Source organism: Taudactylus pleione, unplaced genomic scaffold, assembly GCF_031769625.1.
Source record: "Taudactylus pleione unplaced genomic scaffold, aTauple2 ptg000342l, whole genome shotgun sequence".
NCBI lineage: Eukaryota > Metazoa > Chordata > Amphibia > Anura > Myobatrachidae > Taudactylus > Taudactylus pleione.
The window spans coordinates 3,775,137-3,802,883 of NW_028284743.1; positions in this window are offsets into that span (position 1 = coordinate 3,775,137).

Sequence of the window (27,747 nt, forward strand, 5' to 3'; positions counted from 1 at the left end):
ATAAATTAAGTTATGTGTAATAATGTGAAATGACACAGGAAAAAAGTATTGAACACGCTTACTGAAACTTATTTAATACTTCGTACAAAAGCCTTTGTTGGTAATGACAGCTTCAAGATGCCTCCTGTATGGAGAACTAGTCGCATACATTGCTCAGGTGTGATTTTTTGCCCATTCTTCCATTCAAGCAGTCTTCAAATCTTGAAGGTTTTGTGGGCCTCTTCTATGAACTCTGATCTTTAGTTCTTTCCATAGCTTTTCAATTGGATTAAAGTCAGGTGATTGGCTGGGCCATTCTAGCAGCTTTATTTTCTTTCTCTGAAACCAATTGAGAGCGTCCTTGGCTGTGTGTTTGGGATCATTGTCATGCTGAAATGTCCACCCTCGTTTCATCTTCAGCATCCTGGTAGATGGCAGCAGATTTTTATCAAGAATGTCTCGGTACATTTTTTTCATTCATCCTTCAATCATATGAAGTATTCCAGTACCGTATGCTGAAAAACAGCCCCACACCATGATGTTCCCACCTCCAAACTTCACTGTTGGTATTGTGCTTTTGGGGTGATGTGCAGTGCCATTTCTCCTCCAAACATGGTGTGTATTATGGCATCCAAAGAGTTCAATTTTGGTTTCATCTGACCAACCTATATTCTCCCAGTATTTCCCAGGCTTGTCCAAATGTTGTGCTGCAAACTTTAAACAAGCTTCAACATGCTTTTTCTTCAGCAATGGAGTCTTTCGTGGTGAGCGTGCAAACAAACTATGGTGGTTAAGTGCATTACTTATTGTTTTTTTTTAAACAGTTGTACCTGCTAATTCCAGGTCTTTCTGAAGCTCTCCACAAGAGGTCCTTGGCTCTTGGACAACTCTTCTGATAATACTTTTCACTCCTTTGTCAGAAATTTTGCGAGGAGCACCTGGTCATGGCCGGTTTATGGTGAAACTATGTTCTTTCCACTTCTGGATTATGGCCCCAACAGCGCTCACTGGAACATTCAAACGTTTAGAAATCCTTCTGTAACCAATGCCATCAGTATGTTTTGCAACAATTAGGTTGTGAAAGTCTTGAGAGAGCTTTTTGCTTTTACCCATAATGAGATGTTTCTTGTGTGACACCTTGGTATGAGACACCTTTTTATAGGCCATCAGTTGGGACTGAACCAGCTTATATTAATTTGCACTGACAAGGCTTTCTAATTACTGATAGATTTCAGCTGCTGTCTTGGCTTTCCATGCCTTTTCTACCTCCCTTTCTTCATGTGTCCAATACTTTTTCCCTGTGTCATTTCACATTACTACACATAACTTAATTTATGGACATCTATGGTTTGATTTATTTGCATGTGTGGATTGCATGGGTTGTTGCGGACATTTAAAAAAAAAAAACAACCACACTTGCGCTTATGAGTTGTTCCTTCAGCAGTTCATGTCACATGTGTCCAAAATGTTCCAATGTAGGTAATCCACAGTACATGAAAAGTACAATAGGGTAATACAGTCACTTCCTGGGTACACTTTACCGCAAGGTAGCGTAACACAGAAAGAGGAAAGGTGAACGGGGATCCACTCCCAGCTTCAGTTCCTACTCCCTTGATGAAATCTCATCCATCAGTGACGGGAAAGGTGATATAGTGAATTCCTTACTTCTGATAACATGGTACTTGCACATAAAGGTATCTTTGATTATCCCTGGCGTGGGTTCCTCACATTGGAATAGGGCTCGCCAACAAGTGCAAACATAGAAACAAAAACAAGGGAGTCGCCCAGTTTCATATATAATCCACACAATGGGATGTTTATTGAATTAGCATTTTTATAAAATTCCAAAATTAAAAATTATAAAACCCTACCATCAAGATGGACTAATGCTCAACTCTCTGTCCTCATAAAGATAGAACCCGGGTTTGCAAAAAGGCACAGGTGTAGCATAGATGGCAGGGAAGTCACACAGATATAGGTGAGAAAAAAAGTGATGAGACACTATTCAACATGTTTCGGTGCTCTACAACGCCTTTCTCAAGATAAGTGTCTCCTCTATAGTTCCACTATTTCTTGCAGCATGCTCATGTGTGGCTGTTTTTTTTTGTATACATTGTTTCGAGTTGGTAACTCGGTTGCCAACTTTGCTGCTTTGATTTGAGGTGCAACGTCATTGTGTTGTTAATTATTTTTTCTCTGTTGCTGACATATGGTGAGAATTTCATTACAATAGCCCCATTACAAATATGTTTAACGAGAAAAATGTTAATGTGTTCAATACTTATTTTACCCGCTGTATGTAATATATATATATATATATATATATATATATTTATATTTAGCAATCCAAAAGTCCAGCACTCAAAGAAATAAGATCTTCTACCTCAGTGCCTCCGCAGTAATACAGACCCAGCACAGCACTCAAAGGATTTTTCAGAGATTTTATGTGCTCATAGGCAGTTTCAACGTTTCTGGGCTACACAGAACCTGTCGTCAGGAATATATAACAAGAAAACAAACAATGAACACGCTTACCTTAAATCCCCTGTTGAATTCATGTCAGCTGGAGCCGGAGACAAGCGTTTCTCACATCAGTTCCTATTTAGTGATAGAATACTAAAATATACATGACCTATCTAGCTTATTGTTTTGTAGTATGTATTTGCGGGGCACTATTGGCACAGCAGTGCTTACTATTAGTGATTAGTTTCATGGTATATCTCCCTTCTCCTTGTACACATTTGCGAGGGACTTCTTTTTTTAATGCTTTTCTTTTCAGCTGGTGCCCGGAGCACGAGGCAGGGTCTGCTGTTGTCTTGACAATGTTGCGGTGCACTGCTCACCTGCCTCCGACTTCAGCTGACACAAACTTAACAGGGGATTTAAGGTAAGCGTGTTCATTGTGTTTGTTTTCTTGTTATATATTCCTGATGACGGGGTTCCGTGTAGCGCAGAAACATTGAAACTGCCTATGAGCACATAAACTCTCTGAAAAATCTTTTGAGTACCGTGCTGGGTCTGTATTATTTACATACCTTTGGATTATATATATATATATATATATATATACAGTACACATTCACATACGCATACCCACACACACTGGGACACTGAGCTGGCTCACTGATAACTATGCCCCCGGTGTCCTCCGATCAGTGCTGGCCAGAGTGGAGCCTCAAATGCCGGGAGATGGTGATCGGGACACTGCCGGTGAACCGGGACTACTGGGGGCAGAAGTAGCCATGGCTTTAATTCACTGTGCACAGTACTGTCTGTGCTGCAGCACTGTGGGCACCTAAGGCAGAGCCGTGGCTGCCTGGAACTGTGGCTGCAGACTGGGATGGGAGGGAGACTGGCTGTGCAACCCATTCACTGGGGACATTGGGGGCAGAGCTGCAGCTACTTTACCTGTAGCCACGGCTGCAGTGCAGGGCTGGACGGGACACTGAGGTGGCTCGGTGCTACCCGATCTTTGTGAACACAGTCATCAGGACACTGGAGGCAGAGCCACAGCTGTAGTACAGGGCTGGGTGTGGATTGAGGGTGTCGCGGGCAGGGGCGCCGAGAGGGGGGGGGAGTGGGTACAGATTACCCGGGCCCGGGCTTCCTGAGGGGCCCGGTGGGGGCCCAGGTCCGACGCCGCCCCCCCTCCCTCACAGCAGCCCAGCACACAGCGTGTGCAGAGCTGCAGTTGGAGACTGCTCGATGGAGCAGCCACAGCAGTCTCCTATGCCTGTGCGGGGGAGCGATCACACTGGTCGTGCCCCCCCTGGCTTTGCGCTGGGCTGAGGGGGCTCAGAGCGCCCCCCTCCCTGGCGCGCAGCGACACTTCGCGACGCTGTAAATCTTTTTTATTTATTTGTTTTTCGGCAAGGGGGCATGGCCACACCTCCCGAGATTAGGCCACGCCCCCTATTACAGGGGCCCGCCTTGGCTCTTGGCGGCCCTGGTCGCAGGGTTACCCGATCTCTGTGGCCAGTAGTGATCGGGTGAAAATGGAGAAAGAGCTGAAGTTGCAGAGGGATCATAAGGTCCCTCTGATATTTCTACTGTATTATCTTAAAGGTGTATTATTGTTTTATATCACTTACTGCAATTCAATAGCTTTTTACTGAAACAATATATTTATGCTCTTTTATACTTTGTGTTTTAATTGACATTTCACATGTTATCCTATTAAACACTACCATTACACCAATCTTAGTACAAGGTTATATGCTGCACCATACTAGACCACTACTATATCTACCATATTAACACTACTGGTGAGAACAGGGTCTGGCTGGCAACTTTCAGGCTGGGGGGCAAACACAAGCAAGTGGCCCTGGTTTGTCAATGAAAAAAAACTGTCAGAAAACTATAAAGTATAAATGTTATATACATTTAGATTATTTATTATCCATATATTATATCTTTCTAGTGTGTATATTTGTACATGTGTGTATAATCTATAAGCATGTACATATTAATAATAATCTACATCATGGGACAGGAATGATAGGTGACAGGGTGAGTGTGCGGGGACAGGAATTATAGCTGACAGGGTGAGTGTGCGGGGACAGGAATTATAGGTGACAGGGTGAGTGTGCGGGGACAGGTATTATAGGTGACAGGGTGAGTGTGCGGGGACAGGTATTAAAGGTGACAGGATGAGTGTGCGGGGACATGTATTATAGGTGACAGGGCGAGTGTGCGGAGACAGGTATTATAGGTGACAGGGTGAGTGTGCGGGGACAGGTATTATAGGGAATTACCCTCATTAAACAATCAGTCGATTCTACATTGTCACACCATGGGTAAAAACCTCAAAGATATTTTAGTAAAATCTGAAACAACAAACTTTGACAAATTGAAGCAACGCTTGAGACCACTGAAACCAGGCTGTTTTAAATGTGCGGGATGCATGACCTGTAAGTGGGGATAGTTTTCATCATCCCCAGACAGGTAAAAAGTTATATATCAAACACTATGTGACATGTTCTACGAAATTTGTTGTATATATGTTAGTTTGCCCTTGTAGTAAGTGCTACATTGGCAAAACGGACAGCATGTTCACGGATTGCTTGTTCAATACCGGGGGGAGGACACCCAGGCAAGTACCTCATTTTTTACTGGAGTGCCAGTCTGTGGAGGAGGTATATATATATAAATATATATATATATAAATAAAAAATAAAATTGTGCTGGCTCTCAGTGCTTTAAATGGTACATTCCGCCTGGGTGCCTCCAATACGAGTAGTAGATAGGCAGATTCAAAAAAGTGGCACTTACAGGACTTTGTACCCACTCAACAACATGGTGTGTTCACACCTAACACATGACAGGTACCTCCATACAGTTAACATTTCATTTAATACAAAATTTCATCAGGTCCTGATGAAATTTTGTATTAAATGAAACGTTTACTGTATGGAGGTACATGTCATGTGTTAGTTGTGAACACACCACGTTGTTGAGAGGATACAAAGTCCTGTGAGTGCCACTATTTTGGATCTGCATATATATATATATATATATATATATATCCTCCTATGAGCGGCACTCCTCTGGACTGAAAAACAAACTACAGGAGACGATGATAATGTTCCAACGTTTCAAATATATCACTCCTTGTTCACGGAACAGACATACAAAAGACATACACATACAAATACACTTACCTATATAGTGTGTCTACATACTGACTCATGCCGTGAACTATCCCTCCGGCCCGCCATCGGCATCCACCGCACTTCCGGGTTCGGAAGTGCATACATACATACATATACACATACACACACAATACTGTGCAAAAGGTTTGGGCAGGTGTGGAAAAAATGCTGCAAAGTAAGAATGCTTTCAAAAATAGAAGTGTTAATGGTTTATTTTTTATCAATTAACCACTTAATTTGCTAATATTTAACAACCCATGCAATCCACACATGCAAAGAAATCTAACCATAGATGTCCATAAATTAAGTTATGTGTAATAATGTGAAATGACACAGGAAAAAAGTATTGAACACGCTTACTGAAACTTATTTAATACTTCGTACAAAAGCCTTTGTTGGTAATGACAGCTTCAAGATGCCTCCTGTATGGAGAACTAGTCGCATACATTGCTCAGGTGTGATTTTTTGCCCATTCTTCCATTCAAGCAGTCTTCAAATCTTGAAGGTTTTGTGGGCCTCTTCTATGAACTCTGATCTTTAGTTCTTTCCATAGCTTTTCAATTGGATTAAAGTCAGGTGATTGGCTGGGCCATTCTAGCAGCTTTATTTTCTTTCTCTGAAACCAATTGAGAGCGTCCTTGGCTGTGTGTTTGGGATCATTGTCATGCTGAAATGTCCACCCTCGTTTCATCTTCAGCATCCTGGTAGATGGCAGCAGATTTTTATCAAGAATGTCTCGGTACATTTTTTTCATTCATCCTTCAATCATATGAAGTATTCCAGTACCGTATGCTGAAAAACAGCCCCACACCATGATGTTCCCACCTCCAAACTTCACTGTTGGTATTGTGCTTTTGGGGTGATGTGCAGTGCCATTTCTCCTCCAAACATGGTGTGTATTATGGCATCCAAAGAGTTCAATTTTGGTTTCATCTGACCAGCCTATATTCTCCCAGTATTTCCCAGGCTTGTCCAAATGTTGTGCTGCAAACTTTAAACAAGCTTCAACATGCTTTTTCTTCAGCAATGGAGTCTTTCGTGGTGAGCGTGCAAACAAACTATGGTGGTTAAGTGCATTACTTATTGTTTTTTTTTAAACAGTTGTACCTGCTAATTCCAGGTCTTTCTGAAGCTCTCCACAAGAGGTCCTTGGCTCTTGGACAACTCTTCTGATAATACTTTTCACTCCTTTGTCAGAAATTTTGCGAGGAGCACCTGGTCATGGCCGGTTTATGGTGAAACTATGTTCTTTCCACTTCTGGATTATGGCCCCAACAGCGCTCACTGGAACATTCAAAAGTTTAGAAATCCTTCTGTAACCAATGCCATCAGTATGTTTTGCAACAATTAGGTTGTGAAAGTCTTGAGAGAGCTTTTTGCTTTTACCCATAATGAGATGTTTCTTGTGTGACACCTTGGTATGAGACACCTTTTTATAGGCCATCAGTTGGGACTGAACCAGCTTATATTAATTTGCACTGACAAGGCTTTCTAATTACTGATAGATTTCAGCTGCTGTCTTGGCTTTCCATGCCTTTTCTACCTCCCTTTCTTCATGTGTCCAATACTTTTTCCCTGTGTCATTTCACATTACTACACATAACTTAATTTATGGACATCTATGGTTTGATTTATTTGCATGTGTGGATTGCATGGGTTGTTGCGGACATTTAAAAAAAAAAAACAACCACACTTGCGCTTATGAGTTGTTCCTTCAGCAGTTCATGTCACATGTGTCCAAAATGTTCCAATGTAGGTAATCCACAGTACATGAAAAGTACAATAGGGTAATACAGTCACTTCCTGGGTACACTTTACCGCAAGGTAGCGTAACACAAAAAGAGGAAAGGTGAACGGGGATCCACTCCCAGCTTCAGTTCCTACTCCCTTGATGAAATCTCATCCATCAGTGACGGGAAAGGTGATATAGTGAATTCCTTACTTCTGATAACATGGTACTTGCACATAAAGGTATCTTTGATTATCCCTGGCGTGGGTTCCTCACATTGGAATAGGGCTCGCCAACAAGTGCAAACATAGAAACAAAAACAAGGGAGTCGCCCAGTTTCATATATAATCCACACAATGGGATGTTTATTGAATTAGCATTTTTATAAAATTCCAAAATTAAAAATTATAAAACCCTACCATCAAGATGGACTAATGCTCAACTCTCTGTCCTCATAAAGATAGAACCCGGGTTTGCAAAAAGGCACAGGTGTAGCATAGATGGCAGGGAAGTCACACAGATATAGGTGAGAAAAAAAGTGATGAGACACTATTCAACATGTTTCGGTGCTCTACAACGCCTTTCTCAAGATAAGTGTCTCCTCTATAGTTCCACTATTTCTTGCAGCATGCTCATGTGTGGCTGTTTTTTTTTTGTATACATTGTTTCGAGTTGGTAACTCGGTTGCCAACTTTGCTGCTTTGATTTGAGGTGCAACGTCATTGTGTTGTTAATTATTTTTTCTCTGTTGCTGACATATGGTGAGAATTTCATTACAATAGCCCCATTACAAATATGTTTAACGAGAAAAATGTTAATGTGTTCAATACTTATTTTACCCGCTGTATGTAATATATATATATATATATATATATATATATATATATATATTTATATTTAGCAATCCAAAAGTCCAGCACTCAAAGAAATAAGATCTTCTACCTCAGTGCCTCCGCAGTAATACAGACCCAGCACAGCACTCAAAGGATTTTTCAGAGATTTTATGTGCTCATAGGCAGTTTCAACGTTTCTGGGCTACACAGAACCTGTCGTCAGGAATATATAACAAGAAAACAAACAATGAACACGCTTACCTTAAATCCCCTGTTGAATTCATGTCAGCTGGAGCCGGAGACAAGCGTTTCTCACATCAGTTCCTATTTAGTGATAGAATACTAAAATATACATGACCTATCTAGCTTATTGTTTTGTAGTATGTATTTGCGGGGCACTATTGGCACAGCAGTGCTTACTATTAGTGATTAGTTTCATGGTATATCTCCCTTCTCCTTGTACACATTTGCGAGGGACTTCTTTTTTTAATGCTTTTCTTTTCAGCTGGTGCCCGGAGCACGAGGCAGGGTCTGCTGTTGTCTTGACAATGTTGCGGCGCACTGCTCACCTGCCTCCGACTTCAGCTGACACAAATTTAACAGGGGATTTAAGGTAAGCGTGTTCATTGTGTTTGTTTTCTTGTTATATATTCCTGATTACGGGGTTCCGTGTAGCGCAGAAACATTGAAACTGCCTATGAGCACATAAACTCTCTGAAAAATCTTTTGAGTACCGTGCTGGGTCTGTATTATTTACATACCTTTGGATTATATATATATATATATAATATATATATATATATATATATATATATATACAGTACACATTCACATACGCATACCCACACACACTGGGACACTGAGCTGGCTCACTGATAACTATGGCCCCGGTGTCCTCCGATCAGTGCTGGCCAGAGTGGAGCCTCAAATGCCGGGAGATGGTGATCGGGACACTGGCGGTGAACCGGGACTACTGGGGGCAGAAGTAGCCATGGCTTTAATTCACTGTGCACAGTACTGTCTGTGCTGCAGCACTGTGGGCACCTAAGGCAGAGCCGTGGCTGCCTGGAACTGTGGCTGCAGACTGGGATGGGAGGGAGACTGGCTGTGCAACCCATTCACTGGGGACATTGGGGGCAGAGCTGCAGCTACTTTACCTGTAGCCACGGCTGCAGTGCAGGGCTGGACGGGACACTGAGGTGGCTCGGTGCTACCCGATCTTTGTGAACACAGTCATCAGGACACTGGAGGCAGAGCCACAGCTGTAGTACAGGGCTGGGTGTGGATTGAGGGTGTCGCGGGCAGGTGCGCCGAGAGGGGGGGGAGCGGGTACCGATTACCCGGGCCCGGGCTTCCTGAGGGGCCCGGTGGGGGCCCAGGTCCGACGCCGCCCCCCCTCCCTCACAGCAGCCCAGCACACAGCGTGTGCAGAGCTGCAGTTGGAGACTGCTCGATGGAGCAGCCACAGCAGTCTCCTATGCCTGTGCGGGGGAGCGATCACACTGGTCGTGCCCCCCCTGGCTTTGCGCTGGGCTGAGGGGGCTCAGAGCGCCCCCCTCCCTGGCGCGCAGCGACACTTCGCGACGCTGCAAATCTTTTTTATTTATTTGTTTTTCGGCAAGGGGGCATGGCCACACCTCCCGAGATTAGGCCACGCCCCCTATTACATGGGCCCGCCTTGGCTCTTGGCGGCCCTGGTCGCAGGGCTACCCGATCTCTGTGGCCAGTAGTGATCGGGTGAAAATGGAGAAAGAGCTGAAGTTGCAGAGGGATCATAAGGTCCCTCTGATATTTCTACTGTATTATCTTAAAGGTGTATTATTGTTTTATATCACTTACTGCAATTCAATAGCTTTTTACTGAAACAATATATTTATGCTCTTTTATACTTTGTGTTTTAATTGACATTTCACATGTTATCCTATTAAACACTACCATTACACCAATCTTAGTACAAGGTTATATGCTGCACCATACTAGACCACTACTATATCTACCATATTAACACTACTGGTGAGAACAGGGTCTGGCTGGCAACTTTCAGGCTGGGGGGCAAACACAAGCAAGTGGCCCTGGTTTGTCAATGAAAAACAACTGTCAGAAAACTATAAAGTATAAATGTTATATACATTTAGATTATTTATTATCCATATATTATATCTTTCTAGTGTGTATATTTGTACATGTGTGTATAATCTATAAGCATGTACATATTAATAATAATCTACATCATGGGACAGGAATGATAGGTGACAGGGTGAGTGTGCGGGGACAGGAATTATAGCTGACAGGGTGAGTGTGCGGGGACAGGAATTATAGGTGACAGGGTGAGTGTGCGGGGACAGGTATTATAGGTGACAGGGTGAGTGTGCGGTGACAGGTATTAAAGGTGACAGGATGAGTGTGCGGGGACATGTATTATAGGTGACAGGGCGAGTGTGCGGAGACAGGTATTATAGGTGACAGGGTGAGTGTGCGGGGACAGGTATTATAGGGAATTACCCTCATTAAACAATCAGTCGATTCTACATTGTCATACCAGGGGTAAAAACCTCAAAGATATTTTAGTAAAATCTGAAACAACAAACTTTGACAAATTGAAGCAACGCTTGAGACCACTGAAACCAGGCTGTTTTAAATGTGCGGGATGCATGACCTGTAAGTGGGGATAGTTTTCATCATCCCCAGACAGGTAAAAAGTTATATATCAAACACTATGTGACATGTTCTACGAAATTTGTTGTATATATGTTAGTTTGCCCTTGTAGTAAGTGCTACATTGGCAAAACGGACAGCATGTTCACGGATTGCTTGTTCAATACCGGGGGGAGGACACCCAGGCAAGTACCTCATTTTTTACTGGAGTGCCAGTCTGTGGAGGAGGTATATATATATAAATATATATATATAAATAAAAAATAAAATTGTGCTGGCTCTCAGTGCTTTAAATGGTACATTCCGCCTGGGTGCCTCCAATACGAGTAGTAGATAGGCAGATTCAAAAAAGTGGCACTTACAGGACTTTGTACCCACTCAACAACATGGTGTGTTCACACCTAACACATGACAGGTACCTCCATACAGTTAACATTTCATTTAATACAAAATTTCATCAGGTCCTGATGAAATTTTGTATTAAATGAAACGTTTACTGTATGGAGGTACATGTCATGTGTTAGTTGTGAACACACCACGTTGTTGAGAGGATACAAAGTCCTGTGAGTGCCACTATTTTGGATCTGCATATATATATATATATATATATATATATATCCTCCTATGAGCGGCACTCCTCTGGACTGAAAAACAAACTACAGGAGACGATGATAATGTTCCAATGTTTCAAATATATCACTCCTTGTTCACGGAACAGACATACAAAAGACATACACATACAAATACACTTACCTATATAGTGTGTCTACATACTGACTCATGCCGTGAACTATCCCTCCGGCCCGCCATCGGCATCCACCGCACTTCCGGGTTCGGAAGTGCATACATACATACATATACACATACACACACAATACTGTGCAAAAGGTTTGGGCAGGTGTGGAAAAAATGCTGCAAAGTAAGAATGCTTTCAAAAATAGAAGTGTTAATGGTTTATTTTTTATCAATTAACCACTTAATTTGCTAATATTTAACAACCCATGCAATCCACACATGCAAAGAAATCTAACCATAGATGTCCATAAATTAAGTTATGTGTAATAATGTGAAATGACACAGGAAAAAAGTATTGAACACGCTTACTGAAACTTATTTAATACTTCGTACAAAAGCCTTTGTTGGTAATGACAGCTTCAAGATGCCTCCTGTATGGAGAACTAGTCGCATACATTGCTCAGGTGTGATTTTTTTGCCCATTCTTCCATTCAAGCAGTCTTCAAATCTTGAAGGTTTTGTGGGCCTCTTCTATGAACTCTGATCTTTAGTTCTTTCCATAGCTTTTCAATTGGATTAAAGTCAGGTGATTGGCTGGGCCATTCTAGCAGCTTTATTTTCTTTCTCTGAAACCAATTGAGAGCGTCCTTGGCTGTGTGTTTGGGATCATTGTCATGCTGAAATGTCCACCCTCGTTTCATCTTCAGCATCCTGGTAGATGGCAGCAGATTTTTATCAAGAATGTCTCGGTACATTTTTTTCATTCATCCTTCAATCATATGAAGTATTCCAGTACCGTATGCTGAAAAACAGCCCCACACCATGATGTTCCCACCTCCAAACTTCACTGTTGGTATTGTGCTTTTGGGGTGATGTGCAGTGCCATTTCTCCTCCAAACATGGTGTGTATTATGGCATCCAAACAGTTCAATTTTGGTTTCATCTGACCAGCCTATATTCTCCCAGTATTTCCCAGGCTTGTCCAAATGTTGTGCTGCAAACTTTAAACAAGCTTCAACATGCTTTTTCTTCAGCAATGGAGTCTTTCGTGGTGAGCGTGCAAACAAACTATGGTGGTTAAGTGCATTACTTATTGTTTTTTTTTAAACAGTTGTACCTGCTAATTCCAGGTCTTTCTGAAGCTCTCCACAAGAGGTCCTTGGCTCTTGGACAACTCTTCTGATAATACTTTTCACTCCTTTGTCAGAAATTTTGCGAGGAGCACCTGGTCATGGCCGGTTTATGGTGAAACTATGTTCTTTCCACTTCTGGATTATGGCCCCAACAGCGCTCACTGGAACATTCAAACGTTTAGAAATCCTTCTGTAACCAATGCCATCAGTATGTTTTGCAACAATTAGGTTGTGAAAGTCTTGAGAGAGCTTTTTGCTTTTACCCATAATGAGATGTTTCTTGTGTGACACCTTGGTATGAGACACCTTTTTATAGGCCATCAGTTGGGACTGAACCAGCTTATATTAATTTGCACTGACAAGGCTTTCTAATTACTGATAGATTTCAGCTGCTGTCTTGGCTTTCCATGCCTTTTCTACCTCCCTTTCTTCATGTGTCCAATACTTTTTCCCTGTGTCATTTCACATTACTACACATAACTTAATTTATGGACATCTATGGTTTGATTTATTTGCATGTGTGGATTGCATGGGTTGTTGCGGACATTTAAAAAAAAAAAACAACCACACTTGCGCTTATGAGTTGTTCCTTCAGCAGTTCATGTCACATGTGTCCAAAATGTTCCAATGTAGGTAATCCACAGTACATGAAAAGTACAATAGGGTAATACAGTCACTTCCTGGGTACACTTTACCGCAAGGTAGCATAACACAAAAAGAGGAAAGGTGAACGGGGATCCACTCCCAGCTTCAGTTCCTACTCCCTTGATGAAATCTCATCCATCAGTGACGGGAAAGGTGATATAGTGAATTCCTTACTTCTGATAACATGGTACTTGCACATAAAGGTATCTTTGATTATCCCTGGCGTGGGTTCCTCACATTGGAATAGGGCTCGCCAACAAGTGCAAACATAGAAACAAAAACAAGGGAGTCGCCCAGTTTCATATATAATCCACACAATGGGATGTTTATTGAATTAGCATTTTTATAAAATTCCAAAATTAAAAATTATAAAACCCTACCATCAAGATGGACTAATGCTCAACTCTCTGTCCTCATAAAGATAGAACCCGGGTTTGCAAAAAGGCACAGGTGTAGCATAGATGGCAGGGAAGTCACACAGATATAGGTGAGAAAAAAAGTGATGAGACACTATTCAACATGTTTCGGTGCTCTACAACGCCTTTCTCAAGATAAGTGTCTCCTCTATAGTTCCACTATTTCTTGCAGCATGCTCATGTGTGGCTGTTTTTTTTTTGTATACATTGTTTCGAGTTGGTAACTCGGTTGCCAACTTTGCTGCTTTGATTTGAGGTGCAACGTCATTGTGTTGTTAATTATTTTTTCTCTGTTGCTGACATATGGTGAGAATTTCATTACAATAGCCCCATTACAAATATGTTTAACGAGAAAAATGTTAATGTGTTCAATACTTATTTTACCCGCTGTATGTAATATATATATATATATATATATATATATATATATATATTTATATTTAGCAATCCAAAAGTCCAGCACTCAAAGAAATAAGATCTTCTACCTCAGTGCCTCCGCAGTAATACAGACCCAGCACAGCACTCAAAGGATTTTTCAGAGATTTTATGTGCTCATAGGCAGTTTCAACGTTTCTGGGCTACACAGAACCTGTCGTCAGGAATATATAACAAGAAAACAAACAATGAACACGCTTACCTTAAATCCCCTGTTGAATTCATGTCAGCTGGAGCCGGAGACATGCGTTTCTCACATCAGTTCCTATTTAGTGATAGAATACTAAAATATACATGACCTATCTAGCTTATTGTTTTGTAGTATGTATTTGCGGGGCACTATTGGCACAGCAGTGCTTACTATTAGTGATTAGTTTCATGGTATATCTCCCTTCTCCTTGTACACATTTGCGAGGGACTTCTTTTTTTAATGCTTTTCTTTTCAGCTGGTGCCCGGAGCACGAGGCAGGGTCTGCTGTTGTCTTGACAATGTTGCGGCGCACTGCTCACCTGCCTCCGACTTCAGCTGACACAAATTTAACAGGGGATTTAAGGTAAGCGTGTTCATTGTGTTTGTTTTCTTGTTATATATTCCTGATGACGGGGTTCCGTGTAGCCCAGAAACATTGAAACTGCCTGAGAGCACATAAACTCTATGAAAAATCTTTTGAATACCGTGCTGGGTCTGTATTATTTACATACCTTTGGATTATATATATATATATATATATATATATAATATATATATATATATATATATATTTATATATTTATACAGTACACATTCACATACGCATACCCACACACACTGGGACACTGAGCTGGCTCACTGATAACTATGCCCCTGGTGTCCTCTGATCAGTGCTGGCCAGAGTGGAGCCTCAAATGCCGGGAGATGGTGATCGGGACACTGCCGGTGAACCGGGACTACTGGGGGCAGAAGTAGCCATGGCTTTAATTCACTGTGCACAGTACTGTCTGTGCTGCAGCACTGTGGGCACCTAAGGCAGAGCCGTGGCTGCCTGGAACTGTGGCTGCAGACTGGGATGGGAGGGAGACTGGCTGTGCAACCCATTCACTGGGGACATTGGGGGCAGAGCTGCAGCTACTTTACCTGTAGCCACGGCTGCAGTGCAGGGCTGGACGGGACACTGAGGTGGCTCGGTGCTACCCGATCTTTGTGAACACAGTCATCAGGACACTGGAGGCAGAGCCACAGCTGTAGTACAGGGCTGGGTGTGGATTGAGGGTGTCGCGGGCAGGGGCGCCGAGAGGGGGGGGAGTGGGTACAGATTACCCGGGCCCGGGCTTCCTGAGGGGCCCGGTGGGGGCCCAGGTCCGACGCCGCCCCCCCTCCCTCACAGCAGCCCAGCACACAGCGTGTGCAGAGCTGCAGTTGGAGACTGCTCGATGGAGCAGCCACAGCAGTCTCCTATGCCTGTGCGGGGCAGCGATCACACTGGTCGTGCCCCCCCTGGCTTTGCGCTGGGCTGAGGGGGCTCAGAGCGCCCCCCTCCCTGGCGCGCAGCGACACTTCGCGACGCTGCAAATCTTTTTTATTTATTTGTTTTTCGGCAAGGGGGCATGGCCACACCTCCCGAGATTAGGCCACGCCCCCTATTACAGGGGCCCGCCTTGGCTCTTGGCGGCCCTGGTCGCAGGGCTACCCGATCTCTGTGGCCAGTAGTGATCGGGTGAAAATGGAGAAAGAGCTGAAGTTGCAGAGGGATCATAAGGTCCCTCTGATATTTCTACTGTATTATCTTAAAGGTGTATTATTGTTTTATATCACTTACTGCAATTCAATAGCTTTTTACTGAAACAATATATTTATGCTCTTTTATACTTTGTGTTTTAATTGACATTTCACATGTTATCCTATTAAACACTACCATTACACCAATCTTAGTACAAGGTTATATGCTGCACCATACTAGACCACTACTATATCTACCATATTAACACTACTGGTGAGAACAGGGTCTGGCTGGCAACTTTCAGGCTGGGGGGCAAACACAAGCAAGTGGCCCTGGTTTGTCAATGAAAAAAAACTGTCAGAAAACTATAAAGTATAAATGTTATATACATTTAGATTATTTATTATCCATATATTATATATTTCTAGTGTGTATATTTGTACATGTGTGTATAATCTATAAGCATGTACATATTAATAATAATCTACATCATGGGACAGGAATGATAGGTGACAGGGTGAGTGTGCGGGGACAGGAATTATAGGTGACAGGGTGAGTGTGCGGGGACAGGTATTATAGGTGACAGGGTGAGTGTGCGGGGACAGGTATTAAAGGTGACAGGATGAGTGTGCGGGGACATGTATTATAGGTGACAGGGCGAGTGTGCGGAGACAGGTATTATAGGTGACAGGGCGAGTGTGCAGGGACAGGTATTATAGGTGACAGGATGAGTGTGCGGGGACAGGAATTATAGGAGACAGGGTGAGTGGGCGGGGAAAGGTATAGGTGACAGGGTGAGTGTGCGGGGACAGGTATTATAGGTGACAGGATGAGTGTGCGGGGACAGGTATTATAGGTGACAGGGTGAGTGTGCAGGGACAGGTATTATAGGTGACAGGGTGAGTTGCGGGGACAGGTATTATAGGTGACATGATGATTGTGCGGGGACAGGTAACATAGGTGACAGGGTGAGTGTGCGGGGACAGGTATAGGTGACAGGGTGAGTGTACGGCGACAGGTATTATAGGTGACAAGATGAGTGTGCGGGGACAGGTATTATAGGTGACAGGGTGAGAGTGCGGGGACACGTATTAGAGGTGACAGGGTGAGTGTGCGGGGACAGGTATTATAGGTGACAGGGTGAGTGTGCGGGGACAGGAATTATAGCTGGCAGGGTGAGTGTGCGGGGACAGGAATTATAGGTGACAGGGTGAGTGTGCGGGGACAGGTATTATAGGTGACAGGGTGAGTGTGCGGGGACAGGTATTATAGGTGACAGGGTGAGTGTGCAGGGACAGGTATTATAGGTGACAGGGTGAGTTGCGGGGACAGGTATTATAGGTGACATGATGATTGTGCGGGGACAGGTAACATAGGTGACAGGGTGAGTGTGCGGGGACAGGTATAGGTGACAGGGTGAGTGAGCGGCGACAGGTATTATAGGTGACAGGATGAGTGTGCGGGGACAGGTATTATAGGTGACAGGGTGAGAGTGCGGGGACACGTATTAGAGGTGACAGGGTGAGTGTGCGGGGACAGGTATTATATTTGACAGGGTGAGTGTGCGGGGACAGGAATTATAGCTGGCAGGGTGAGTGTGCGGGGACAGGAATTATAGGTGACAGGGTGAGTGTGCGGGGACAGGTATTATAGGTGACAGGGTGAGTGTACGGGGACAGGTATTATAGGTGACAGGGCAAGTGGGCGGAGACAGGTATTATAGGTGACAGGGTGAGTGTGCAGGGACAGGTATTATAGGTGACAGGATGAGTGTGTGGGGACAGGTATTATAGGTGACAGGATGAGTGTGCGGGGACAGGTATTATAGGTGACAGGGCGAGTGGGCGGAGACAGGTATTATAGGTGACAGGGTGAGTGTGCAGGGACAGGTATTATAGGTGACAGGATGAGTGTGCGGGGACAGGAATTATAGGTGACAGGGTGAATGTGCGGGGACAGGTATAGGAGACAGGGTGAGTGTGCGGGGACAGGTATTATAGGTGACAGGATGAGTGTGCGGGGACAGGTATTATAGGTGACAGGGTGAGTGTGCGGTAACAGGAATTATAGGTGACAGGGTGAGTGTGCGGGGACAGGTATTATAGGTGACAGGGTGAGTGTGCAGGGACAGGTATTATAGGTGACAGGGTGAGTTGCGGGGACAGGTATTATAGGTGACGGGATGATTGTGCGGGGACAGGTATCATAGGTGACAGGATGAGTGTGCGGGGACAGGTATAATAGGTGACAGGATGAGTGTGCGGGGACAGGTATTATAGGTGACAAGGTGAGTGTGCGGGACAGGTATTATAGGTGACAGGGTGAGAGTGCGGGGACAGGTATTATAGGTGACAGGGTGAGTGTGCGGAGACAGGTATTATAGGTGACAGGGTGAGTGTGCGGGGACAGGAATGATAGTTGACAGGGTGAGTGTGTGGGGACAGGTATGATAGGTGACAGGTTGAGTGTGCGGAGACAGGAATTATAGGTGACAGGGTGAGTGTGCGGGGACAGGAATGATACGTGACAGGGTGAGTGTGCTGGGACAGGTATTATAGGTGACATGGTGAGTTTGTGGGGACAGGTATCATAGGTGACTGGGTGAGTGTGCAAGGAAAGGTATTATAGGTGACAGGGTGAGTGTGTAGGGATAACAATGATAGGTGACAGGGTGAGTGTGCGGGGACAGGAATGATAGATGACAAGGTGAGTGTGCAGGGTCAAGTATTATAGGTGACAGGTTGAGTGTTCGGGGACAGGTATTATAGGTGACAGGGTGAGTGTGCGGGGATAGGAATGATAGGTGACAGGGTGAGTGTGCGGGGACAGGTATGATAGGTGACAGGGTGATTGTGCAGGGAGAGGAATTATTGGTGACAGAGTGAGTGTACGGGGACAGGAATGATACGTGACAGGGTGAGTGTGCAGGGACAGGTATTATAGATGACAGGGTGAGTGTGCGAGGACAGGTATTATAGGTGACAGAGTGAGTTTGCGAGGACAGGTATTATAGGTGACAGGGTGAGTGTGTGGGGACAGGAATGATAGGTTACAGGGTGATTGTGCGGGGACAGGAATGATAGGTGACAGGGTGAGTGTGTGGGAACAGGTATTATAGGTGACAGGGTGAGTGTGCGGGGACAGGTATTATATCTGAGAGGGTGAGTGTGCGGGGACAGGTATTATAGCTCACTGGGTGAGTGTGCAGGGACAGGTATTATAGGTTTCAAGTGAGTGTGCGGGGACAGGTATTATAGGTGACTGGGTGAGTGTGCGGGGACAGGTATTATAGGTGACAGGGTGAGTGTGCGAGAACAGGTATTATAGGTGACAGGGTGAGTGTGCGGGGACAGGAATGATAGGTGACAGGGTGAGTGTGCGGGGACAGGAATAATAGGTGACAGGGTGAGTGAGTGCATGGTGACAGGTATTATAGGTGACAGGGTGAGTGTGCGGGAACAGGTATTTTTGGTGACAGGGTGAGTGTGCAGAGACAGGTATTATAGGTGACAGGGTGAGTGTGCGGGGACAGGTATTATAGCTCACTGGGTGAGTGTGCGGGGACAGGTATTATAGGTTTCAAGTGAGTGTGCGGGGACTGGTATTATAGGTTTCAAGTGAGTGTGCGGGGACAGGTATTATAGGTGACTGGGCGAGTGTGCGGGGACAGGTATTATAGGTGACAGGGTGAGTGTGCGGGGACAGGTATTATAGGTGACATGGGCCCTCATTCAGAGCCGTACGCTCTGAGCAGTGCGCACGCTCTGAATGAGGGCCGGGCTCCATTTTCATGGAGCGTTCTCCTGGACGCTCATATAGCTGTGGGTCACCACCCACAGGCTATACGAGCGTGCTTTGTGATGGCCGCGATGGTCGAGACCATCGCGACCATCGAAATTGCGAGCCGGAGCCTGCGGTTGAGGTTTTCAACCGCAAGCTCCGGAGTGATTTTGGCTCTATCAGAGCCAAAATCACTCCCACTGACATCACTAGTGATGTCAGTGGGCCGGCTTCTGACGGGAGGCGTTCCCGTGGGAACGCCCCCGTCAGGGAGGCACGCCCCCGGCACGCCCACCAAAGGGGGAATGCTGTCAATCAACATTGACAGCACGCCCCCTTTGATCGGACACAACGAGCGAAGGACTTTCCTGCGCTCGTCGCGTCTGGCGCATGCGCACGACGGAGCTCCCTCCGTCGTGCGCATGCTCAGTGCATAACATCGACCCACTTGCGAGCGGACAGCCGCTCGCGAATGGGTCTGAATCAGGCCCATGGTGAGTTTGCGGGGACAGGTATGATAGGTGTAACTGGGTGAGTGTGAAGGGACAGGAATGATAGGTGACAGGGTGAGTGTGTGGGGACAAGAATGATAGGTGTGACAGGGACAGGCACAGCACCCCTCCCTTTCAATGTTCTCCTTTAACTGCACTATATGTTGTTCTCCTTTCACTGCACTACATGTTTCTGCAGTGTCTTTCCATTTCCAACCAGCCCCTATTCTCTGTTGCCAGCCCCTGCAGTATTCTTTCTGTCTCTCCAGTCAGCCGCCCTGCTGTGTCCCCCGCCAGCCCCAGCAGTCCTCATTATGTCCCCAGATCCAGCAGCCCCCTTTCTGTGTCCCCAGCAGCCCTCTTTCTGTGTCTATATGTCTATATCCAGCCCCAGCAGCCCCCCCCCTTGTGTCTCTAGAACCAGCAACCCACCTTCTGCATCCAGAGTCAGCCCCCTTGTGTCCCCAGTCAGCCCATCTTCTATGTCCCCAGCCAGCCCCCTTCTATGGTCCCAGCAGCCCATCTTCTATGGCCCCAGCAGCCCACGTTCTATGTACCCAGCCAGACTCCGCACTTACCTTGCAGGCTTCTGCTCACTCTGCTCCTCTTCTCTCTTCTGCGGCGCGCGTGACGTCATGACGTCACACGCGCCAGGTCTTTGTGGAAAAAAAACTTTACTGCATGTCACGTGTACTGCTCCGGAATCTCCCAGTGGCACTCATCAGTACTAGCTGCAGTGCATGGCCCGGGCAGGACTGACAGCAGCAGTCCTCATCCTGGTGGTGGCCATGCAGCTGCCTGCAGGACCCAGTAGGATCACGTGGACGCGGCTGCCGCCGGCTGCAACAGAGTCGGAATGCATTCGGAATGCAGCCTTGGCTGCAACAGAGCAGCACAACACACTGGACCATCAGGCCCATTTGCTGTCTGAGAAGGCGGCCCACGATGCTTGGTGATAGAGTGGCCTGGGGGCACATGGCACCCTGCCCCCTGGCCCAGCCCACCACTGGGTGAGAACAGGGAGCATTCTTTGGCCGCAACGTTAATCCTACTATAAGCCACAAATGTGTTACTCCAGAGAAGCGCACTACACCATCCGTTAACCCATTGCAGTATTAGTATAGTGCTCTTGCGATCACCAGACACCTAAATCCTACTTAATAATCCGCAGATATTACACAGAAGTAGCATGGGCCTCTCCAGGCACGTGAATTCAGTAGAGCACAGAGGTAACACTGACAAATTTTTAGGATTTATTGAGAAAATATCTCCAGAGTTACAAGGAAAAACAGGTAAATAAACAAGACCTACAGATATAAAATGCACAGGTTGATTTGAAATAAAAGAAAAGGATAAAAAGTCAGAATCTTAAATGATCTTACTCTGAAGTTTAGGCGATCTGTGTGGAGGGAGACCACAGGAGACCGAAGATGGGGAGCACTCCTAGCACAAAGCTACTCCCTTGTAGAGTGAACACTGTAGTGTTGCTGATCCTTTTAATTCCACAACTACCCTCTCCCCCAGCAGCCCCCACCCTCACCAGGCACAAAAGTACTGTCCTTTTGTTCTCCACAACTCTGTGTAGATGTAAACAGAACGTCTCCATGATTTATGGTATTTTATGGCAGGAAAACCAAGATAGAAAGAAGGACACTCCAGCAGCCTGTTTGCCTATGTGTAGGGCTTGAGCAAGGGCCCCCTACGGTGAAAAGCAAACACTCTTTCCATGAAGCTTTCCACCTGGCCCCCATGATTGAGTGTGTAGCTGATACAAGGCAGATACAGTTTTGACCTACCAATTCATATCAAACAGATATACCTGAAATCTATACATTTTAGGGGAACTATAATAATACACATTATACTCACAGGCTGGTTGTTACTCATAGTACCATGAGCACACTTTACCCAGGGTACACAGAATGCACGCAGTCATGACACGTGACTTTGCGGAATCACCGTAACCCATGGCAATTGTCACATATATCATGCTTACTTCCCTTCTAAATCATAAAAAAAAGGTCCAGCAGTGCCATCAACTCAGAACTGGCAGGAACCAGTGGGACCCAGGTATACCCATCTATTGTTAGGAAAAGTCTGGTCAGAAGTGGTCTTTATTGAAGAATGGCGGCCAAAAAGCCATACCTTCAATGTGGAAGCAAAGCCAAGCAACTCAACTATGCACAAAAACATAGGAACTGGGGTGGAGAAAAATGGCAGCAGGTGCTCTGGACTGATGAGTCCAAATTCTAAATATATGGTTGTAACAGAAGGCAATTTGTTCGCCGAAGGGCTGGAGAGCAGTACAATAATGAGTGTCTGCAGGCAACAGTGAAGCATGGTGGAGGTTCCTTGCAAGTTTGGGGCTGCATTTCAGCAAATGGAGTTGGGGATTTGGTCAGGATTAATGGTGTCCTCAATGCTGAGAAATACAAGCAGGTACTTATCCATCATGCAATACCATCAGGGACGCATCTCCTTGGCTCAAAATTTATTTTGCAGCAGGATAACAACCCCAAATATACAGCCAATGTCATTAAGAACTATCTTCAGTGTAAAGAAGAACAAGGAGTCCTTAAAGTAATTATATGGCCCCCACAGAGCCCTGATGTCAACATCATAGAGTCTTACTGGGATTACATGAAGAGACAGAAGGATTTGAGCAAGCCTACATCCACAGAAGATCTGTGGACAGTTCTCCAAGATGTTTGGAACAACCTTGCTGCCAAGTTCCTTCAAAAACTGCGTGCAAGTGTCCCTAGAATAATTGATGCTGTTTTGAAGGCAAAGGGTGGTCACACCAAATATTTATTTGAATTAGATTTCTCTTCTGTTCATTCACCTTGCATTCTGTTAATTGATAAACAAACTTGAACACTCTATTTTTGAAAGCATTCTTACTTTACAGCATTTTTCCCCATACCTGCCTAAAACTTTTGCACAGATAGAGTATATATATATATATATAAATACACACAGTATGTCTATATATATCTATCTCAATACACATGCATTCAAATACAACTACAGTGGTTCTATTATATGCCTATAATTAATGAGAAAAGAGTATTATATTATTTTATACATCAGAAAAAATTTAATGAGTACCATCAGAAAGAAAAATAACTGTACTGTATATACAGTATACTAGATAATGTAGTCATATAATAGAAACAGTTGAGAATTTCAGTACCTCAGTATACTTATAATTATTCCTGCTATCTATAATAACCCTCACTATGAAGTCTGATAATGATAAACTTACATTATTTATTTGTGAACCCACTCAGTTACCTATTATTCTCACTGATACATAAAACATAATGCAAGCCTCAATTTCAAACACTTTTGATATGCAAGCCCCTAAATTATGCTTAAAATGATATAGTTGTCATGGGTAGCATGAGGGGGGGATTTTTAAGCTGTCAGAGTCACTTTGTGTAGAAAAGGCACTTTTGCATGGAAGAATCATAGATTAGAGAAGAGGAGTCTTAATTAAACTACTGTACTTGCATCTCTTCTAGTGTAGGTAGATTGTGCAATGTGTGTCAAGCTTTTCATGCGACGTTTAATAAGGTAGTGATGGGGAAAAATCAGAATACTCGTTGATTAGTATTACAAATGTTTTACAACAAATAGCAAATGCAAAACAGATTAACAAAGACACCTTGTAGTGCATAAACCTCTTATTGCCTGAGAAGTGCCTGTGTACATCATAATATTAACAATAAATGAACCAGAAATAAAGACACGGATAAGTAGATTTGGGAGAAAAATTGTTAGCTATTTAAAGAAATATAAGTAAGTGCATTAAGAGTTTAAACTTAAAGTATAGCGAGAAAGGATGACTAGAATCAGCTCAATTCAACACTGCACAATAACAACTAATAACAAATAATGCAGGCAGATACCGCCATCGGAGCACAAGAAAAAACACAGATCAACTAAATGCAACAAAAAGTTATCCACTCTGAGGGGTACATTTACTAAGAATCGTGTCTAAACGAGTTTTGCAGATTAGAAACTCGATTTGCATCACTGAAACTCGGGTAATTTTAGGCTTCTGAAACACTCAAATTTACCAAGAAGCATGTTAATCTGAGATCGTGTTTTCTGATGGTGTATGTGATGTGATCGAGATATTTCCTCCTGTAGAGCAGCCTCTGATTGGCTGGTGTCCTCGGCTACTGACAGCTTCCACATGGGATCTGCAGTCATTAGCCGGGTAGCGATGTATGTGGTCACACATACATCGCTAATGTACAAACTGGTCCGAGTGTCGTTTTGTTATTTTGAGAAGACCCCTAGATGCTACGGAGACCAGTGCAAGGACTTAGGGGAATATAGGATTTTATTTTTTTTTTACAGGTAACCCATTTTTTTAAATAAATATATGTTTTGTTATCATTTAAAAAAATACTTATATATATATATATATTATTTTTTTCTTAAACGATCTTAATCTATCATTCCCACTTATATATTTATTTCTGAAGTATTTGTTCCATTATGGTTTTATTTAATTATGTTTTAAATAATTATGTATTTTATATTCTATGATGATCTTTTTATGATTTTTAATATCACCCTGTGTTTTTTCTTTTTTTATGTGCCTCGTATATGAATGGACGTTCTAATGGTTAATTAAGAAAAATGGGAATTTTTACACATATATCAATTTGGATGCCTAATATATGCAAAAATACTACATTTAAAGATGTTCAAACATAAATAAGTATGATAAAAAGGACACTTCTGGGTATTGTATGTAGAACGGAACGCATGGAATTCCTGTCATGCGCAATATTGATGAATGGAACGCAGGGAGTCATATCTGGTCTTACGCAGTAACTAGTTGGAACGGAATGCAGAATGGAACACATGAAACTTCCTGTCATACACAATATTGATGAATGGAACAAATGGTGTCATATCCGGCCATGCACAGTAACCAGTTGGAATGCCGAGTGGAACGCACACCACGGAAGCATCCACTCGTTCATGGACTTGTAATTAGATACACATGAACTTGATTGTTTTAATCACTGTGGTAATTATATAGGATCTGGGAGAACCAGCCATAGACACTTCTGAGGAAGAACTGATCCTGGTTCGAAACGCGTTAAGCGGTGTGGCTGCATTACTACTGGACCCTGTGAGGGACACACCTGATTTGGTTTAGGGATTGAGGAGGATCATCAGAACTCTGCTTACAACCCTGTTTAAAGATCTGTCCTGATGAGTATATGCTGTCGCCATACACATGCTGATGTGTTACATGACTGTTTTTTTGTTTTATTTGTTAGAGCATTTTTAAAGAATTAAAATCCTTTTAATAGTATAAAAGGTGTTTGCACTATTGGATCTCTTTTTTTCTTTTGCTTATTTTTCATATGTATCGCCTATTTGCGATTTTCTTTGGTTGAACACATATGTTAGAACTACCCTTCATTATATGACCTATCCAAATTGGGAGGATCCATACTGATTGACCAACAAATCTAGATTGAAAAGAAAAGGATATGCATATTTACCATGATTTTGGAATTTTGAGGGTAATTATCCTTTTAGGATAACATGATTACAGGTTTTGCGCATTGGTTGCATTATAATATAGTTTAAGTAACCCATTGGAATTCTACTTGGAGAAGGGGACCGGACATCTGACAGCAGTGTGAGTGTGGTTGGTATGTAATCCCAACAGCAGCAGGTAAGTGATCTAACCCTCCCCTCTCCCCCCCAACCCTCCCATAGGGGTGCCTGACCCTAAACTCCCAGGGTGGTGTCTACCCTAACCTGCCCCCGGGGGTGCCTAACCCTAAACACCCTTACCACTCCCTAAACCTAACCCTCCCGGGGGGGTGCCTAGCCCTAACCTCTCGCTGGGGGTGCCTAACCCTAACCCTTTCCCCTAGGGGTGCCTAACCCTAACCTCCCCCCCAAAACCTAACACTAGTCCCGATAACTGCCCTAAACCTAACCCACCCCCCGTGGCTATCAGGATGGTCGCCCCAGACTTACCTCGTTCGGACAAGCGTCATCGTCCTGGATTCCGGCATTGGGATAATGATAGGAGACGGTATTTCGATGCCTATCATAAATCCTTTGCCAGCATTCTGCAGTCGGGATTGTGTCGGTCCCTTTATAACTGCTCTATTACTGTACAATAAACTGCTGCTGTACAACTACACATACAAATATGCTGTCACCTAGATTGTACAGAGGGGGTCATTCAGGACGCTCGCAAATGGGTCGATGGTGCCCTACTGTGCATGCGCACGATGGAGGGAGCTCCGTCGTGACCCGGCTAGCGATGGGATAGCCGTCACTCCGGGTCTCGCACCAAAGGGGGCATGCTGTCGATGTTGATTGACAGCACGTCCCCTTTGGTGGGCGTGCCGGAGGCGTGGCTGCCAGACGGAGGCGGTCCCATGGGAACGCCTACCGTCTGAAGCCGGCCCCACTGACATCAGTAGTGATGACAGTGGGAGTGATTTTGGCTCTGTTAGAGCCAAAATCACTCCAGGGCTTGCGGCAGCAAGACCCTACCACAGGGTCTCCGCCGCAAGCCCGATGGTCGTGATGGTCTTGACCATCGCGACCATCATCATGGACGCTCGCCATAGCTGTGGGTGGTCACCCACAGCTATGCGAGCGTCCAAGAGGCCGCTCCATTTTCATGTAGGAGGGCCCTGATTCAGATGTCATTGTTTGGACATGTTGGGATGTGCTACTTTTTATTTTTACGGGGTTTGTGTAAAGAATAATGTTATCAAGTAAAAATAGAATACAACTAAACACTAATATTTTGTTTGAGTCAAGCTAGCACAGTTAGCTTAAAAACCACAGTCTTTTTGTTGTTTGCACTATGTTTTTATTTTAATTTGTCCACTGCTACAAATAATTGTAAAATACATGTAATGCAGCAAATAATGTCTGGAATTGTTACGCAGCTGCTCCAGGGAGGAAGAATTCTACAGCAAAAAGGCTCATCCACGTGTGGAAGAACATGCCACAGCTATGTGCTAAAATTAGGGGTGTGCACCGGCCACTTTTCGTGTTTTGTGTTTTGGTTTTGGATCTGGATCTTTCTTCGTGTTTTGGATCTGGATTGGTTTTGCCAAAACCACCCTTCCGTGTTTTGGGTTCTGGGTTTTGTGTTTTGGATCTGTATTTTTTTGAAAAAAAGCATAAAAACAGCTAAAATCACAGAATTTGTAGGTTTTTCTGCTCCTATGCTATTATTAACCTCAATAACCTTAATTTCCACTCATTTCCAGTCTATTCTGAATACCTCACACCTCACAATAGTGTTTTTATGTCCAAAAGGTTGCACCGAGGTAGCTGGATGACTATGCTAAGCGACACGAGTGGGCGGCACAAACACGTGACCCATCTAGGCGTGAAACTGCAGTGGCAGACAGGATGGCATTGAAAAACTAGGCCCCAAACTGTACATAATGCAAAGAAAAAAAAGAGGTGCAAGATGGAATTGTCCTTGGGCCCTCCCACCCACCCTTATGTTGTATAAACAGGACATGCACACTTTAACAAAGCAATCATTTCAG